At 44.9% G+C, this 20,112-nt stretch overlaps 1 protein-coding gene across 3 annotated transcripts in view; it reads right to left on the bottom strand.

Annotated features, from left to right (window-relative positions):
* Positions 1-20,112, bottom strand: part of CAPZB (capping actin protein of muscle Z-line subunit beta) — a 160,244-nt gene that overhangs the window by 18,139 nt on the left and 121,993 nt on the right. The gene's annotated exons all lie outside the window — the stretch shown is intronic.

Here is a 20,112-nt window from a genome sequence, read left to right as displayed (position 1 = left end):
GCAACTACTATTTCAGGTTGGTCTATTTATCTGAGAGTAATAATAATAAATAATAGTTGACATTGGTGCTAGAAGACTTCAAAGTACTTACTTTTACAAGGTAGTAGTGTTACTAATCTCATTATGCAGATGGACAAATCCATCTCTAGAGAGGTTAACCGACTGGCCCAGCAGTAGCTGCAATCCTGAAGATCTAACCTCATGTAACTGTGAGCGCCCTTCTCCCCCTGAACAGAAAAGTTGCCTGCTCCAAACCGTATCAAGTCCAGCATCAACTCTATTGTGGATTTAAAAGCAGTGATACTAAAAAAGGTTCAAGCTAGCACACATCAGGAGAAAAGCTGGCCTTAAATCTCCATGGAGAGGGCAAGAGAATGCATTCTAATTGCAGTTTGGGCGCAAGAAATTCCCTTAGAACCAGAGAATGTTACAGCTGGAAGGAACCTCACCCCACCCCCCTCTCATTTTACAGCAGGCCTAGAGAGGAGTGACTTGCCCAAGATCATACAGACGGTTAATGACCGAGTTGGAACTTGAACCTTGGCCCTCTGATCTCGACACTGGCATTCCAAATAACCAAACTCCTGTACAACTATCACTCGAAGGAAATGTGTCCAGCAGAGAGTTATTTTGCCTTTTGGGGACAGACGGTTCATCCCATCTACAACACTCAGAGGCCATCTTGGGCGAAATGGAAGACTTATTTATTTATTTTTTTGCCCGGGGACTTCACATTGACGGGGGAACACTAGATCTAGAGCTCCTCTACCCGGCATGGAGGCTCTCAGGAGTCTCTGGCTCTGGAACTCTTCCCGACCTCATCCCTTCACACGTCCAGCCAAAATGTGCCTCTGAACCTCTGCCCTGTGCCTCAGGCCAGGCTGTCCCTGCTGTGGTCCATCTAGTCATGTTTGAAAGCTTTGCCCTTCCTTGCTATGCCCCAGGGATGCCCTCATCCTATAGACCTCACAAAGTACCTCTGAAAATCCCTGACAAGTTTTCAGCAGATTTATCTATGCATCTGCATCTCATCAGCCCCACCTTCCCAAGATTAGAGCTTAATGCTCAAGAATCAGATCTACCACTGGAGCCCAGTTCTAGAACTTCTGATTTATCTTCTGGAAATGCCCAATGATCCTAGTGTTTCAGAGGGATGACTCAGGAAGGTAAGTGGGACCCAACGAGGGGGCCATCCTAATCTGAATGCAGCCCTCCTGAGAACCGTCCATAGCCAAATGTGGTTCTAGCTATAAACTGACTCGTGTCTGGGTATCCACAGGGGCATTCCCATGACATGTCACCTGTATTCCTGGCGCCCATTCAAGAGAGATTTAACAAGGAATCCAAGCTGAAGCCATTATAGACTTGGAATTTTACAGGGCCCCAGAGAATCCCAGCACCATAAGCTCTGCAAGTGTTCCTGCCTGTTTTGTCAGATTTTAATGACTCCCTGAGCCAGCTAGCTAAATTATTAGTCAAGCCTACAATAATGACCAAATTAGCTTGAATCAGCCCACAACAAGCTCGTTAACACTGTTTCTTTAGGCGGCTGATCACTGGATTCTAAAACCTGGTGAGTTTTCCATCCAGTCTGCCTGTAGGGAGGGCAGCCCCAAGTCAAAAGGGAGAAAAACAACTTTATGACTGTGGCATCCCTTACGTGCCAGGGGAAGTGGAGGAGCCAGTAACTCCCTCTTACTTTTGGCCCGGCGACCACAAGGCCACACTGGAAAGATGTGTTGGACCCCGGCTGGCATTTTCATCAGCCGGCTCCCTAAACAGTTTTGCAGCTTTAAAGTTTTGAGTCTTTGAGGGCTGCCAATCACTCAACTTCCCAAATCCCTGATACTGTGTTGTTCTTGGGTAGATGCTAACCCCATGTGCACCGGAACCTGGAGGAAATGGGGAGGGAGGAACTTGCCTGGAAGGAAACCAGGAGGAATCCTGGGGGCCTGATAGCCCTCCAAAGCCCCAGGTAGCCTCCATTTTCTCCCTTTGCCCTGTCCCAGTTTTCTGTTTATGTCCAGAAAGAAAAACAGAAGTGTGTCGACATTTTATAAGGTGGAACTGGTCATTTCCCATTCAATGCCCCACCCTGTGGCCTGGCAAAGGGAAAAATTCTCCACTTCTCCCTTGTCTTTTATGAGAAGCTTCTCTCTAGAACTTCTCAGCTTCTTATGTCTCCTGATAATTCTCCCTCCCCTCCACCTCACAGCCCCTCTCACCAGATCAAAGATGAAGCGTTATGTTATCCAAAGACAAAGTGGCTTGTCTTTAGTTTTCAATGATAAAATCACTGCCACAGAACTAGAGAATGAGAAATAATCATACTGTGTATTTATAGGGTGGTTTAAAGTCCACAGAGCATATTTCATCTCTGGTGTCTTCCCAAAGCTCCCCCTGAAGCCAGTCCCTATACCTCTTTGGAATCAGAGCAGCCAGCCAACCTGTAACAAAAAGCCCTGACTTTTTTGGGAATAGTCTTGCCATTTCTAGCACCTAAAAGGATGGCTGTAGCCCAGAGTAATCACAAAGTCCAACCTACCTGACATTTGGAGGTGAACAGAGTGGAGAGATGGAGGGAGATCAGAGAAGGCTACTTTGGAGTCACCCAGAACTATCAGCCCAACAAGTGCTGTCAAGAGAGCTCCCCAAGCACACTCCCTCTAAGACAACTAGCAGAATCATTATTATAGGGTCTACAGACAGTTCCCCTATTACATGGTTTATGGGCTTGCTCTGCGCGTGAAACATTAATTAAAGAGGGACCTCAACAAGCTTTGGAAATTTATTCTTACCTACTGTACTTTGATCATAATGACATGGAACAGGGGAAAAAATAATTTTTATGTGGTTCACATTTATGAGTTTTTACATAAAGGCTTTTGTGGGTATTTTAAGAATGCACTAAAATGTTGTCTGAAACCACATGAAGCCATCTGATGAGGCTCCCGCCTGAGCTAACAGCACACATATGGAAGCACTTAAACTGGCCTTTGTATATTTAATGAGTCAAATAGTATTAATATTGTTTAAATGCTAACATGCCATTTCAATCAGGCGGCTTGGCCATTGCCGATGACTCCCTCTCGGGCCTTGCATGTCGATGGAAATGATCCAGTGCAGCCATGTGTTGAGGGCACGCTGGGATAGGCAGGAGCCGAAGCCTGCCGGCTGTTTTGCCAATGCCCCAGAGTGTCAGAATTTCACTGGCTTTCTAGGAGGGAAAGAGGGGAGCAACGTGGACAGAGAGGCCCTCCTCCTTCAGTTTTCCCTTCTTTAAGAGCCTTGGAATGACTCAAATAGATCAGAAACATACCCAATGCAGACGGATTGTAAAGAACGGATAACTTATTTTAAATGGAGGTTTCTCAGAGAAATGTGTATTCTGTTAAAGAATTGTTACAAGAATTAGAACACCAGAATTATTCATGTGGTAAAGAATGAAGTGACTCACTGCAAGTTACTGAAACCGTCTTCTGACTCTAAGCCCAGAGACAAGGAACCCGGCTGCTCTCAGAAGAAAAGACAAAGCACTCTCACCAAAAGCACCCTGAGCAGATAAGCAAATAAAATCTATTTTAAGACTGAGATTCTAAGACTGAGCTGAAACAGGAGACTTGGGTCTGAATTCTTATTCTGCTGTTTCCTAGCCACGTGACCACGGGCAGGGCAGGGCAGGGCAATTCCTCAATCTGTTAAAATGTCTCCTCTCATGGAAAAGGTACTTGTTGAATCTAAAACTCACACTCCAGAAATGTGAATCACTGTCCTGACCATCCACAGCACAATGAAAATTAAGTCTTCGCAGGGATTTAGCCTAAGAAGCAAAGGCAGATTTCTGAGGTGGGGAAGCCAGCGCCTCATTCATCAGTAAGGCTCGCCTCTACCACAAGCCCATGAAAATCACTTTTCCAGCCTGAATAATGTAATGGCCTCATACACAGATTTTATGTCCATTAATCCTTAACCACATAACTCTGGGTGTAGGGAATGGGCTGAGAGCGAAGCCCTCCAACCTAATGCTTCACACTCAGAATGACCTGTTTCGAGGAAGTGAGAAGAAATGAAAATATTCAGGCTCAGAAAGCTTTATGAAGTGTCTGAAACGGAGGTGTGCTTAAAGCCCCAGGATGGAAATCTGTCTCCAGAATATGAGCTCTAAGTGTGACTTACCCAATTCCCGGGCCAGCCCGTCCAGAACCATGGCTGGGCCTGGGGAAAAGGGAGCATTGTGAAGTCTCCTGTACATTTTGTCTTTTTGGTTCGCTTCTCCAGAGAGTGACTGGAAGTATCCATAAATCAAATACAAGTAGAAAGGGAGAAGGAAGGGAACAAGACTGGTTGATTAGTGCAACGCCACCTTAGCCTAGAGAAGGTTGGGTGAAGCTGGCTTCCTAGTGTATCCCAAGAAACAAACACTGGGGGCTCCTGAGGTTGCGCAGTGACCCTTCTGGTCACATAAAACCCCGTCCTGCAGTTTTTGCCAAGACTGGGCTGGGGCCAGAACTTCTAGAGGGCTTGTTTGCATCCTTGGCTCATGAATGACATGCAGTTGGGTTCCAGCAAAGACTGGACAGAGCCTGAAGACAAGTTCAAAGTATCCTGGGTCTATAAGACTCAGGGTTTTTTCTCCTTCCTTCTGCTTTTTAGACTCTTCTGAAAGGAAGCCAAATCAAGCGGTATTTATTTAGTGTCCAATATGTGCCAAGTATAAGAGACAGCAGGGATGGGGAATTAGACAGGGACAGAGGAAGGACCTGGCCTCTTGGCTGATGGGGCCGTGAGTCTCTCGGATCCCCAGGAATCTACCCAATGTGAGCCTCTAATCTCTTTGTGTGTGGGACTCACATCCCCTTCTCCCTGCCCACACCCACCCCCATCCCCAAAATCACAGATGCTTGCTGTTCCAGAAAATATCATTATGGAACTAGGGAGAAAGGAGGAGAAGGACTCGCAAAGACAGGCCTCCGGGATTCTTTCCTGCTCTGGATCTACGATTCTGGGGCAGAGAAGGCCCAGTCCTTGGTCTTTTGGGTAGCCAAAGCTTACTGTGAATGGGAGGCGGGGAGAAACTCCAGCTGCACTGCACTACAGGACAGGCTGCCTGGCAGCCACCTTTCAAGGATCAGAAAACGACCCCAAGAGCCAAAGTCAGTCTGTCCCCATTTCTCGTCCAGCTGGGAATTAAGAATAGTTTTTTACATTTTAAAACACAATAAAATTTTATTCAGAAACACAAAAAACAATTCTTACAAAATACAGGTTTTACAAAAAACTCCGCCCAAATCTAAGAGTATGATCCCAGGAGAGGCAGCTAGGAGCCCCCATCGATGGGACAGCTCTAGGGGAACTTGACAGGCCAGGCCAGGCCAGAGTCTGCGCCACCTCAGCTCACACAAGGAAACCTCTTCCCCTATCATTTCAGATCCCTTCACGAGGGGTTGGCTCTTGCCAGCATCATTTAGTGACGTCTTTCTGTGAGGCTCATTCGGCCCCAATTCTGGTGGCTATGGATCTCGAGGACATTTCCCTTCACCGACCCAGCTCCCAGGCCTTTTCCTTTCTCTGCTCCTGTCCCGTTCTAGAGGATGCGTCACTTCTTGGTCCACTCCCCTTTCAATGAGACTCTAGCCTCTGGTTCTCCCTCCTCCTTCTCCTCCTCAGGCCTTGCTGGGTCTTCATCCAAGGTATGATCCTAGGCCCTCTTCTCTTCTGCTACTGTAGGTAATGGTCTGCAACTCTTGCTGAATACTGCCTATTTCTGCAGGGCCTCCAGCTAGGGAAGGTATTTTGAAATATTTTAAAATATAAAAGCCATCCTTAGCTCCAGTACAAAAGCAGGGCTGGTAGATTTGGCCAAGGCCATAATTCGCTATATACTATTTCATACGGAAATCTCAGCAACTCCCATGGATTTAATTACGATCTCTAGCTGACTATTTTCAGACTGATTGAACCTCTTTTCTGACTTCCATCTAGTCTTGTTATTGCCAACTGCCAACTGGGTATCTTAAATTGGCTGTCTTATATTAGTCTCCTCTTCCTCCTAACTTCCCTATTACCATTAAATAATTACCAGCATCCTCCTAGTCCCTGGGGCTCACAAAAGAGGTGCCATCCTCAGGTCTTGGTTATCTCTTATTACCCAATGTCCTGCCAAGTCCATGAGATGGTCCTCTCCTCTGATACTGCCCCAGTCTGGGGTCAACCTCCACCATGCCCCGGACTACCTGGACTAGCCTGCTGGGGCTCTACCTGCTTTAAGCCGTTCCACGTTACAGGCCAGCTTCCCTTTAGCTGTCAAATCGAGCTTCTTAAGGCCTCAGTCTGACCTCAATGCCCTTCTGTTCAGTGGTGAGGCACTGTTTGTTTTTAAGACTCCTTTATAAGCTAGCTATCTTCCTAGGCTTCTTACACCTTTCCCTCTACCATGTATTCTGTGTGAGACAGTGACCCCGGCCTCCTTACTGCTTTTTGTACAAGACATATCTCCTAAGTCTTTTGCTGTTCCCTCATGCCTGGAACTCTCTGTCTTATCTCTCCCCTCTTGGATTTTCTGGCTTCCTTCAAGTCTAAGATACCATCCCACCACCCACAGGAAGCCTTTCCCTATTATTCTGTGTGCTTTCCCTCTAAGATTACTTCCAAACTTTTCTGGCCAGCTTCCAAAGCTGGACAACTGGTCAGGAGATTACAAAGGTCCCTCTGCTGGCACTGAGTGCAAGACTCTGTTGCACCGTTCTTCCCTGGCTTTTTATTGAATGTAATTTTCATTGCATTGTGGTCTAAAAAGGATGCATTTACTATTTCTGCCTTGCTGCATTTGATTTTGAGGTTTTTATGTCCTAGTATATGATCAATTTTTGTATAGGTTCCATGAACTGCTGAGAAGAAAGTATACTCTTTTCTGTTCTTCCATTTAGCTTTCACCAAAGATCTGTCATATCAAATTCTGTTGCACTATTCACACTCAAATCCAAGTTGCAGGTCTGGGGAACCCTGGTCAGAATTCCAGGCTAGAAAAGAATGCTTGTGAATGCTTACAGAGCATGTTGGAAAAACTGAACAAGTTACAGGCCCCCAGAACTAGCTCTGAAAACAGCTGCACAAAAAAAACCATGAAGATTGGGGCACTCTGGGAACAGAGCCCAACTTCAATACATAAAGTTGAGTTAAGCAATAAGCAAGAAATGAGCAAACAACAACAACAACAAAAAACCAATCTGACCACAAAGTTACTATGCAAGGAAGATCAAAACGGGCTCAGAAAATGATGAAAAAGCTAAAACTGCTATATCTAAAGTCACAGAGAGAGAGAGAAAGAGAGAGAGAGAGAGAGAGAGAGAGAGAGACAGAGAATGGACTGATCTCAGGTCCCAAAAAGTATTTCTGGAAGAGGTCAAAAAGGATTTTTAAAATGAAGTAAGAGAATGAGAAAAGGAATAGGTGATGCAAGAGAATCTTGAAAATAAAGTCAACAGTTTGGTTTAAAAAAAAAAAAAAGGCACCTGGAAAAAATACTGAAGGGAAAAAAAAACACCTTAAAAATGCTAAAAGAGGTACAAAAATTCATTGAAGAGAAGAACATTGGTAGAATTGGTCAAATGGAAAAGGAAGTAAAAAGATTCGCTGAAGAAAATAATTCTATCAAAATTCAGAATTAGACAAATGGAACCTAATGATTTCATAAGATATCAATATATCTTGATAAATAATTGGCCTGGAAAATATGTCAAGGAGAAACTTAAAAATTATTGGACTAGGGGCAGTGAGGTAGCACAGTGGATAAAGCACCAGCCCTGAAGTAAGGAAGACCTGAATTCAAATGTGACCTTGGACACTTAACACTGTGTGACCCTGGGCAAGTCAGTTAACCCCAATTGTCTCAGGGGGGAAAACCATGATCAAAAAAACCTGCCTAGATAGATCATCTTTCAGGAAATTAACAGGGAAAATTACCCTGACATTCTAGAACCAGAAGGTAAAGAATCTACCAATCACCTCTTAGGAGAGATCCCAAACTGAAAACTTCTAGGGTTCCTAGGTCAAACAGAAAATATTGCAAGCAGCCAGAAATAAACATTTCAAATGTTATAAAGTCAGAATCAGGATAATATAAGATTTAACACTTCTATAATTAAAGGAATGGAAGAATGGATATTCTGGAAGGCAAAGGAGCTAGTATTATAACCAAGAACCACCTTAATGCAGCAAAACTACATATAATCTTTCAAGGGGAAAATGGATTTTTAATGAAATCAAGCATTCCTGATTTGAACAGAAAATCTGATTTTTGGAGACAAGATTCCAGAGAAACACAAAAAGGAAATCATAAGGGCCTTACTAAGGTTAAAATGTTTACATTCTTAAATGAGGAAAAAAAAAATCATACCTGCTATTCTTAATTCTTGTCATTCTTAGGGTAATTAGAAGAAATCTATAGAGACAGAGGGCATGGGTATGACTTGAATATGACAGGATGATCTCTTAAAAACATAAAATTAAAGGTGAGAAAGAGGAGTTCACTGGGAGAAGAGGAAAGAGAGAGAGAATGGGGTAACTTATTTCACATAAAAACGCAGGAAAGAGTTTTTGTAGTGAAGGGGAAGAAGGAGGAAGTGGAAAAGACTATTTGGACAGAAAGTTTCTTGAAGGCAGGGAGGTGTTTTTGCCTTTCTTTGCAGCCTCAGTACTTAACCCACTACCTGACCACGAGAGGCTCTATAAATGTTGGCTGGTTGACTGACAAGCTGATCTATGAGATTTATTTTTGTCTTACAAATTCTATGCCAAGACACGTGGGATGAGGCGACAGATAGTCTTCTCTGAATGGTGACTATTCATTTTCATAAGCTATTCAGCTACAGAGTGTGACATTTGCCCACTGTAGGGAACCAGAAAGAAGTACATGGTTAGATATCAGCCTTAAGAATGTGGCTGGATGGATACCAGAGCAGGAAGAGCCCTTAAAGACCATGCAGTGCCACCTCACTGTAATACAACACCCAGAAGTTAAAACCAGAGAGCAGACGGAGGATCAGAACCCAGGTATTTAGGGCGGGCCCTTTGCTGAGGATCCAAGGCGTGATAGATACAAACTCTAACTGGCAAATATCCCACTAAAGCCGCTAATTCATTCTGAGGGACAGCTGCACCTTTCTTGAGGTGCCCTTTCTTGCCCATGCTGCCCAGGTCCTCCCTTTCTTTGGCACTCCAAAGGGCTCAAGTAAGGGAATGAACAGTTGGTTCTCAGGAGGTGCTCACACTGGAAAGGGAGGGGGATGAGTCTGGTTTGAGAATGCTAGTGGACAATGACCAGAGGTCTGGATTCCATTCCGACCCACCCCACTGCCCGCCCTCTGTCATTGTGGTCGGCGCAGGGCACTGGGCAGAACTGACTCCTGTTTTCTCACTGTGCCCAACATTGGGAGTTGAGGGAGAGTTCACACGACTCTCAGAGGAGGTCAAGTTTGGGGGGACTCAGTGGACCTCTGGCCTGGCCCATCCCGAAGCACTAAGTTTCTGTCGAGCATCCCCAAAAAGCAGAAATCATTCTGTTTCTGCAGGAACACCTCAAACCTACCTCCAGAAGCTCCCACTATTAAGGGAGTTCTTTCTTAGTCTGAACTGTGCCTCCTCGTCATCTCCACTCACTAGTCCCTAGGTTTGCCCTTTGGAGACGGCCACTGTTCTAGACCATGTCCCACATCACTCTTCTCTTAAACAAAATGCTGCCAACTGCCTTAAAAGATCCTGGTAGACTCCAGTTTCTTATCCTCTGGCCTAGGAGGGGCATCTCACCAGTGTTCCACCAGAGCGCGGTGCCCAGATGGCAGCACCACAGGGCTCTAAACTGTTCCCGGAAGGCCACTATATAAACCTGAGATACTACTTCCTGCATCAGCATGATTTCACATCTGCCAATCACAGAAAGCAAACTTGGCACCTGTGAAAGCGGAGAAAGCCCCACACTTGCCCTGGGGGTGGGAACACATCCACAATCCATGGATTGTTTGCGTGCTCCAGCCAAGTCAGTGACCCTGCGCCAGCGTCTGCCTGTGGGCTCGGGACAGGTATTTTACAGCACTTTTTTCCAGCACCCACAGGTGCAATAGCCCTAGCCCCGAGCAAACATACCAATCCGCTTAGGCATGTGCAAGTGCGATGCCAGCCATGCTTTACAAGGACACATCTGGACTGCGACTGCAGCAACCTTCTGCACGGCTTTTACTTTTCTTCCAGAGAAATCAATCTCTTTCTGCAGCAATCTTTGGTAAACAAGCTTTGCTTTCTGGGAGCGAGGACTTAGGACGTGTCACTGTTTTTGGTGACAGTGCTAACTTGTGCCGCACCCATCCCCCTCCCCCACAATATTTTGTGTGGGGAAATCCACCATTTTCCCCTCCTAGCTCAGCTAAAGTAACTATAAATGATTTGCCTGAATTAGAAATCGTCCTAACATTTAGTTCAATTCAGCATTTATTAAAAGCCAGTCTTTATGAGAGACAGCTGGTAGTCCAGGGGACCAAGAACTGGGCTCAATGAGCCTGCTCCAGGCAGAAGTGAGCTCTGGGACTGAGCAAGTCATTGCACCTCTCTTGGCTTCAGTTTCTTTATTTTGGAATGGGGATAATTGTGGCTCCAATTTTTCAGGGTTTTTGTGAGCATCAAGTGAGATAATTTACACAAAGTCTTTTGCAAACTTTAAAAGGTTATTAAAAAAGCCCAGTTCCCAAAGCACTTTCCATGTGCTGTCTCACCTGGGCCTCACTGTCCTGCTGAGAAGCGGGAAGCCCAAGGATTATTACTCCCATCCTACAGATGAGGACACTAAGGATCTGAGATTAAAGAACTTGCCTACAGCTACATGCTAGTGAGGGTCTCAGGTAAAATCGGAAGTCCCATCCCCAAGCAGCACTCTATTGTGCCTCAGGTGCATCCAGCTCCACACAGTCATGTTTACTAGGCTTTTACTCTATTTGGTTGACATTGTCCAATTCTAGTGACTATAATCAAAGGAAGCAATGTCAATGGAGATTGATAAACCCGGGAAGGTGAAGGGAGAGGAGGAAGAGAAGGGGAAATGGGGGTGGGAGAGGAAGGAATCTGAATGACAGACTCAGAAGACACTTTGGAGTTTTAGTGCAACTCCTTTGTTTTTTAAGGTCAGAAAATGGAAAACCTGAGAAATGAAGGAACTGGACAGTGTCAGATCAGGAAGTCAAATAGAGGTCTCTCTGCCTCCAAAACGCTGCTCTTGATGCTATACCCCTCCCCCCTCCTCAAGCTGCCCTTTGGAAAAGGGGAAGAGAGCGAGAAAAAGAAATCAAACCCTTTCAGATGGTGGATTTGAAGGAGCCCAAGAGAATATCAATTAAATGAATGAATGAATCTTGCTGGTGGCAGGATGGTAGGGCTCTTGCAGACACCTTGCATGTTAACTTCACTAACACTTCGGCAAAGTGGCTCATGGGAGACCATTCTGGACCAGTCTCAGGGTTCTCAGGAGGAGAAAAGGAGGCAGATGTCACTCCAACTACCAAAAAGGGAGAAAGCCCCTCACCCAGCCTAGTTGGATTTATTCTCCCAACACACAGCCCCAAGCATGACTGCTGACTGTTTGGATTGAAGAACCCAGGAATTTTAAAAACTTACAATGCTGGGTTCAGAGGAGTATTATCAAGGTGAATGGGCTTCTTTCCACTACCTTCCTATTCTGCCATGGCCTTCTTTGTAGCAGGAGGCAATCTAGAGGAAGGGCAGCCTCCCTTAGGGTACAGGAGGGGTGCCCCGTTGGGTAGAGACTACCCTGGTAGTAGTAGAGGGAGTTAGGCTACAAAATGTTAGCAGCAAGTCATAGGGACCAGCATTCACAAGGGACCCGCTCCTTCTTCCCTCACCCCCTCAAAACCAAACTGCGAATGGAAAACCACAAACTGGCTCCAACTCCATTCCCTCCAAAGCAGGAGACCTGACTCTGCCCCTGGCTCATTCGTCTCCCTTCCTTGGCAAACGGGGTTTCCACCTCAATGCCGAGGCAAACATTTAACGCCACGGCTGCCTAATTGCTTAGAAAGCTGGGAAGCCCCACAGCAGGCACCTCGTGTTCTCAGAGGCTCTCTTTCTGCATGGCTGAGAAGACAAATAATATATGTCAAAACCAAAATACTAATTATACCCCTGACAAGCTGGATCCCAGAGCCCACTTTACAAACCAACTTGTTCTCTGAGTGGAGATGCATGATGGAAGTAGAGGAATGCCTTCCCTGGAGGTCTCTGGAATCAGGGGAAATTGAAATCTCTCTTGTCAGGACAAAGTACAGAACAGCCTGAAGCTGGAGGAGGGGGATTGACTAATGAAGCTCACCAAGTTTCACTCAGTCAGGAAATCTTGAATTTAGGTAAGAGTTTTTTTGAAGTGTGTTTGCACACATTTTCTCAAATGCTTCTCACAATTCTCTGGGACTGGCTGGGAAGGCATTATTAATTCCATTTTATAGAAGAAACTGATTCCTGAGATCTAGGTCTTATCAAATTTTTAAGAGCCCACGGTATAGGAACCAGGACTCTTGTATTTCCCTTCTATAACACAACATAGCCCCTTAATGCTCCGTGTCTATGATGTGCCAATACCGTGTAACGTACCCTCAGAGTTACTCCCCAGACTCCAAATCTGGCAGTTACCACCCAGATGTGGGATTGCAAGCCCTCGCCCGAGGGCAGGGCAGTGGCGCCTTGTGTGAGAGGACCACCTGTGACTCTGACGCTTTGTGGGGGCCATGCCGATGGGTCTCCACACTGCACTTAGCCAAATGCTGCCTTTCTCCCCAGGAAAGGCCCTGCAGCTTGGGCACAGCACGAGACCGGGCTCCCCTTCAGCTGGAAGTGGAGCTGGGAAGCGGCAGATCACCTCAAGAACTCCCCTTCTCCCGCTGGGCCTCCCAAAAAACTCCAGAGACAGTGATGGGTGTTCACTTGTAGCCAGACTTCAGTATCTCAGCAAAGGGAAGAACTTCAGAGACTGTTCAGCCTGAGCCCCTCCCTGGAAAGGCTTCCTCTGCATGACCTGCCCAGGCTTTTCTGGGGCACTCCAGATCCCCCCCCTCCCCCCCAGGGGGCCATTTCTGCTCCTAAAGTGTTACAAGCTTTACTCTTTCTTATTTTGTCCTAAGACTAGGCAGGACTATAACCCACTCATGCCCCCTCCCCCCCAGGCCTCTCAACTAGCCTGCCCGAGATGGGGAAGCCCTTCTCTGTGCTGCGGCACCCCCTAGAGATGCTCTGCCTACCCCACGACCTTCCTAGGGTGGGGCACTCAGAAGCCTAGGCAGTTCCACACACGTAGCCTGACCAGCACCTCAGGGAGGCTGCCTCTCCAGTTTTGGGGACCACGAACGCTTCATGCCGCCAGCTCGCTCCAAGCTCACAACTCACCTCAGGCAAACAAGGGTCTCTTCTCTCTTGTAGCTGTGAAGGTGATTTTGGGAGTTAAGTATAGAATTTACATTTCTATTTTTAAGACACCGTGGATAGAGGACCAGACCCGAATTCAAATCCTGCGTCTGGGTAAAAGTAACTTACCTACCTCAGTTTCCTAATCTATAAAATGGGGAGGGGAGGGAAGAGGGAGGATGTAATAGGACCTACTTCCTTGTAAAGAACTTTGTGAACTTTAAAGTGCTATAGAAATGCTATTAATATTCCTATTTAATTTCATTGTACCAGATGAGCCTGACAAGATCTTTTCACATCTTAACTATTACTCAGTATGTTAGTTTTTTGCTTCCATTTGATAAGCACGCTACATATATTTACTTAAATATCGAATCAAATCAATGAGAAAAATGTTACAAATTTAACTTTGACAGAAGCCCTATGTTGAAGAAAAAGGAAGGAGGAGAGCAGAGGAGAGAGAGAGGGAGACAACTGTGTCTTCTCCCTGAATTCTTCTATCGCCAAAGAAGGGCAGGGCCTGCCCCTGCTGGGGCCTCTGTATTCTGTGCTTCTCTAGATGAGGAATGCCCCCCAGACAACCTCAACCTGATTCCAAGATGCAACTAAAAGAACAGTAGGGGAAGTGGTGAGAGAGAGGAGCCTGGGCAAACAGGGAGACCACCAAGGTGCTCAAATGGCCCCAACTGAGGGCTGGAGCCAGACTGGGGGAAAGCAAACACTGGCTGTGTGGAAGACTTGACTGAAGCTCGGAACGTTTTGGCCATTTCTTGGTGGAGCAGAGTTTCAGGACTGCCAGAGGGAGTCTAGCCTTTCCTCTGCAGATCTTCCAGAAAAGAAGGGCTGATTAGAAAAGCTAATTAAAGCCTTTGAAGATTATCTCAGACCTGGAGCAATGGAGAAAACAAAATATCATTCCTCACCCTGATCCCCCAACCCCTAGACTCTGGCCTTCATTAAGCTTTGATTTCAATCAATTGCACACCCACTAAAATTAACTTATAAGGCCAATAAATTACAACCGCATGTTTGAAGGTATTATCTGCTTGGAGTTAAGAGCGGGGATGGCAGTGCACAGGGTGCAGATGGGAGCAATCAGCTTTGCAGGAAAGCTATGCCAACCCATTCATTAGAACATCTGGCCTCCGGCGGAACCAGGCCTAAAAGAAGCAGCTGCGAGAGCCCAACCTGAAGCCGGAGGCTGTCTGCTCTCTTGAGGAACCTAAGACGGGAGAGCAGATTCGGGGTTCAATGGGTCAAGTGGGGGACTCACAAAGCAAGTGCTCCCAGAAAATGGGCTGGTGTGGCTCTGAACCTCTCCACGACAAGGAGATGGTTTCCTGGCAACCGGCTGGGCCAGGACCAGACTGAGTGCTCCGTCCTAACAACCCAGATGGGTCACCCTTGGACTGACCACGGGGGAGTTCTTTCGCTCCGAGGCCGTTTCCCCCCCCCCCCCCCACTGGGTTCTGATGACATTCACCTAAGGGCTGCTCAGGTGAATCAGGAAGAAAACATCTTGGGGTGGGGGAGATGAAAGCAAGATACTTATGGAAGGGGAAGAGAATGATGAAATGTAGGATAATCAGAGCTGATATGAACCATTTCCAGGATCAACACCAGCTGTCATCTCTTAAGCATTTTTAGCAAACTTGACAACTTTCATATAATAAGAGCTGGTGGGGGCTGAGCTATCAACAGTTCTCCAATATTTATTCTTGAAGAAAAAAATGGTCACCATTACCATACTTTGGTCCTCTTCCTTTCCTGATGACAGAAAAGGCAGTCAAGAATTTTGTTAAAAAAAAAAAAAAAAGGGGGGGGGGAGATGGAATTGGGGGACATGGTGAATAATAAAATGAACACAGCCTGGGGGAGTCAAAGAAAACAGCACTTGTTAACTAATCATCACCTTGCCCCTTCTCTGGTTTGGGAGAGGAGGAGTAATTGTAATATTATATCAGGACTTTTCATCTATACTAAGGAAATATTGTGGGGAAAAAACAAACAAACAAACAAAAAAAAAAAACAAAACAAAAAAAAAAAAAACCCAGAAAAAAGGAGTTAGGAAAAGGGATGGCATTTGCTCCTGACCCCATCCCTCCTGGAACCACATATAAGGCAAGAAGGTTCATCCAATGTGGAATGACCACTTGGAGCAGAGATCTGGAGAACAGGGCTTTGATTCTGACTCTGACACTGTAGACACTGAATTTGAAAGAATTGAAAGAGAACCCAGAGTCGGGATTCCCAGAAAAGCCCTGAGGAGAGGTCACTTAGAATCTTCCTGAATGTTTCTGGTGACAAGGACTTGCCTTTGAGCTATGTGTTCTTGGTCAAATAAGTGAGCCTCAATTTCCCCAAATGTAATTTAAAAAAATAATAGATCACAGAACAGAAATCCCTATAAATGGTGGCCTGATGATGTCTGTCCGTGGTCCCGGCCCCCCGCCATGCTAAATGACCCAAACCTGCCAACCTAAACCCTGACCCTAGTAGATTATATAGATGTCTCAGCAAGCTGGTAGAAAGACCCTGCTGATTTAATAGATTGTGTGCTAGCTATTTCAGTAAAAAAAAAAAAAAAAAAAAAAAAAAAAAAAAAAAGCCATTTGTACCAACATCCTGTTAGGCTAAAGTTTGGTTCATTTCAAAATGCATTTCAAATGCATTTATCAAATACTACTTATATGCAAGGTATTGGAGACATGAAGACAGAAATAGAACAGCCTCTCACCTCAAGGTGCTCATATTCTACTGGAGGGTGGGATGGAAGAGAAAGCATGTCTCCAGATTAGTAAAAACAAAATGTTTATTTTTAAAAAGCAAACACAAAGCACACTTTTCTAATAAGGGGTTTAGGAAAGATACCAGATTAGAATTGGCACCTAAACTGAATCTTGAAGGGAACAAGGGATGCCAAAAGGTGGAGATAAAGAGGGAGAGCAGCTAGTAACTTATACAAAGGCACTGGGGCAGGCAGGCTGTGAGCTGAGCCCTCAAGGAGTGGATCTTTTAAAGTCCAATTCCTCTCAGAGGTTCAATGGGTCTAGAAGCAGGACTGGAAGGTCTGGCTTTTCAGTCCATCCCCATGACTGCCTACATGAGCCTACTAATTTCCCATGCTGATCATTTATGTTGATTCTCTGGAGAGTCGAGTGTTCTTTAAAGATAATCAGGGATCAAAACCAGAAGTCATAAGAGAGAAAGAGCAGTTTTTCCCAGTGGAAATGTTGGAGAATGCAGGTGATGCCCACCAATGAAAAGACTAGCTTCAACTCTCTGAAGTGAGCGGCAGATCTTCAGGCTGGGTTATGGTCACTCTGAACTCCTTTCACAATGTCCCCAATGAGGGATAAGGAGACATTGAATGCAGCAAAGGTTGAGAACTAATGGATACTAATAGAGGGAAAACAAGAAACCACAGTATAATATTAGTCTGCAAAACTCAAGCTGTCTGACGATGAAAAGAATGCAACATTCGGTTCTTAGACTAAGAGTGACTAGGAAAAGGGAACACTAAGATCCTTCTTTTAAATTTATTCTAAACTTCTCCTTAGGACTTTGGAGGATGAGATTAAAAAAACAAACACAAACCCCCCATTCTTAATGAAGCTTGGCTTGGCTGGCCTTTGCAAAATCAAACAAAGATGTTGTTAGCTAACTTTGCCTCAGCCCAAAGAAAGAGGCTCCCCACCACCAACTTCTTGTAGCCTTAACAGTCACATTGCCAAAGAAATCAGATGAATATCGTACAGTTACTCCTCCACTAAGGACTCCCTTGGATACCTAATTGTGGCATCAGGCATGGAGAAGGCTGGGACACATCTGGCTTGAATAAGATGGGTTGTCTGGCTGTCCAAAAACTGGCCTTGAGTAATGTGGAGAGGTTCATTCATCACTAGGACTGGCCACTAGGAGGATTGTTTTTCTGGACAAAACAGCTCCAGCAGGTTTTCCCTAAGGTATAGATGAGCTTCCAAGTGCACTAATGGAGGGAGTATCCACTTTGATTAAACACATCTGGGAATATCGGCGCCAAAAGACATGGGTTTAAAGGCTGGCTTTGTTATTTGCTACACTGACATGATCACCCCATTTTTCACCTCCATGGGTCTAAGTTTTCCTTGTGTTCAAAATAAAGGAGGGGTGGGAAGGGAAGAGTTAGGCTTGATGTGACAGCTGGGTGCTCTGATGGAGAGATGGATTCAGAGTTATGTGTGCTTCGTGACCCAAGGCTAGCCACAGATCTCTATGTGCCTCAGTTAGCTCATCTGTAAAATGAGAGGCACTGATTTGATTGTGTCTAAGGTCCCTGTTCTAGTTATAAAGCCTGTGATCCAGTTTATCAGTTTCCTTGTCTTGGAGAAATAAAATCATGAGAGGAGAGGAAAAAAATAGGAAATGAAGGGCATGACAAAGAAAGAAGAGAGGAGAATGGAAGAATAGAAGGGGGAGGGGGTGAGAGAAAGGAAACCAGGTGCAGTCTACAGGAGAAAAATGTGCCAGAAAATGGATCAGAAATGGAAAACTGTACTAAGTCATCTGTCTGTTAAATCCTATCAGTTGAAGCAGAACCCAAAGTGCTACCTTATATTCTTTTCAATGAATTGCCTTTGCAAGGTAAGGAAAACAGCAGGAAACAAGAGATAATTCTGTAAACTCCATCTTGCTTTTATGAAAAATCAGAATTCTAAGAATTCTGCACCATAGAGAATTAGAAGGAAAAAAAAAAATGGAACTAAAGATTTCTCTACCCATGTTGCTTTGAGCTTCTGCTCAGCAGGAGGATAAACAACCTTCTTCTAAAGAAACAAGCTTCATTTTTCCAAGCTCTCCTGGCCCAGGATTTGATTCTTTCCTGTATTCAACAGCATTCTTATCCTGTATTCAGGATGGGGGAAGTCTCCTTTTCTCTCCTTTTCTTTCCTCCCAACCAGAGCAGGGAGGTTTGGCCGGCATTCCTGAACCCCTAATTCAGGTCCGGCCTCTCAATCCTTTATTATCTTACCCAGGAGCGCCATGAAGGTCAGCATGAGACAGGCTAGCTTCACCAAAAGCCACAAAGAGAGAGTGGCCAGGTTCAGGATGCCTCCACAAACAATGGGGTCTTTGCTAAATCTTTTTTTTTTTTTTTTTTTTTTGCCAAAATGAATGATAGGAACACGACCAGGAAGAAAAGTCCAGTCATACATTTTCCTTTTACTTTAATATGAAGACTCCGGACTTCACTGGCCACCTGGATTGGATGGTTGCTTTGTTTTTAAAATGGCTAGGCTGGATTTGAGCCATAGTTCACTGACCCTGTTCTAGAGCACTACACCAAGTACCATGATTGGGCTCAGTCTTCCCAGAGAGACAGCAAATGCTGCCAAAGAATTCTCTGTCTGCTCACTGCCACTAATGTATTCATCCACAGCAGGAATTCTCACCCTGGGATAAATGGAGCTATTGACAGATTTCAGGAGGGTCCAGGAACTTAGAGAGGAAAAATATTACACGTTTAACATTAGTAATCACTAAATGAAATTTAACATTTCCTTTGATTATTTTATAAAAAATTATTCTGAGAAGGACATCACTAGGAGTCCCAAAGGTTTCCAATAAACAAAAGTTAAGGACCCCAAACCTGGATTACGATCTTCTACATCCCCAGACCACAAGAAAAAGAACCAATTTCAATATCTATGCCATCTCTAGGCCCTAAGAACAACTGCATAGTTAGAATTGGGAATTTCCCATATTCAGAAAAGCATCAGACTTTAGAGAGTTGAAAGGGATTGCGGTAAACCTTGTTCTCTTACAGAGTAGGGGAACAACCTGACTAAGTCCACGTAAGTAGCCAGTAACCAAACCAAGCTGGGACTTAACTAAGGTTCCTCTCACCCTAATCACCAACATTTTCCATGAAAAGTCCCTAGTTTAATGGATTGACTATTTTTCTCTACAGCTCAGCCTAAGTGACTGATACTTAAGCCTTCCTCTCAAATCCCCAATCCCTCATGGAACACTCTGTCTAGTAAAAGAAATATGGAATATGGTCCAGTAAGGGCTAAAGGCCTGCAGGTTGTGCACTATAAGGAGGAAGGAGAAGTTCAGAGAGAACTGCTGTCTTTTCTCAGGGCCCTGATGACAACCAAATCTGACTAACTGAAAGCTGGGACTTCTTACAACTCTGTCAGGATCTTTCTGCCATCACTTTAGTTGTGTTTCGGTTAACCCAATTAAATGCAATAAGATATAGTCATTAAAAAGCACGGGCTTTTGTGTGTGTCATGGGAGCATCATAGGATCAGCTGAAGAGACTTTAAAATTCCCCAAATGAGATCTTGTCTGAGCACCACTTCCTACTCATTTCAGTTCTGGGCCCAGTTCATTGCCTAACAGCAGAATCTTAACCAATCAAGATGCATTTATTAAGGTCCACTTGGGTCGGTCACTAATAAGTACACAAAGATGGGACAGATACCAAGTGGAATAAATTAGCAGTCACCCATCCCACAGCCTGGCAGATTCTGGGCAGTAACCATTTTTCACCCACTCTGTTCTTCCAAAGCTTAAATACATGTCTTTCTTACATTAGAGAAATTACATAAAAGATATCATCAAGTTTCCTTGGAGGATCATGGGGTGGGGAGAACATGATATAACAAGAGG

Source organism: Sminthopsis crassicaudata, chromosome 3 (assembly GCF_048593235.1).
Source record: "Sminthopsis crassicaudata isolate SCR6 chromosome 3, ASM4859323v1, whole genome shotgun sequence".
NCBI lineage: Eukaryota > Metazoa > Chordata > Mammalia > Dasyuromorphia > Dasyuridae > Sminthopsis > Sminthopsis crassicaudata.
The sequence above is the reverse complement of the archived record's forward strand: the minus strand, read 5'-3'. Positions and strand labels throughout refer to the sequence as shown.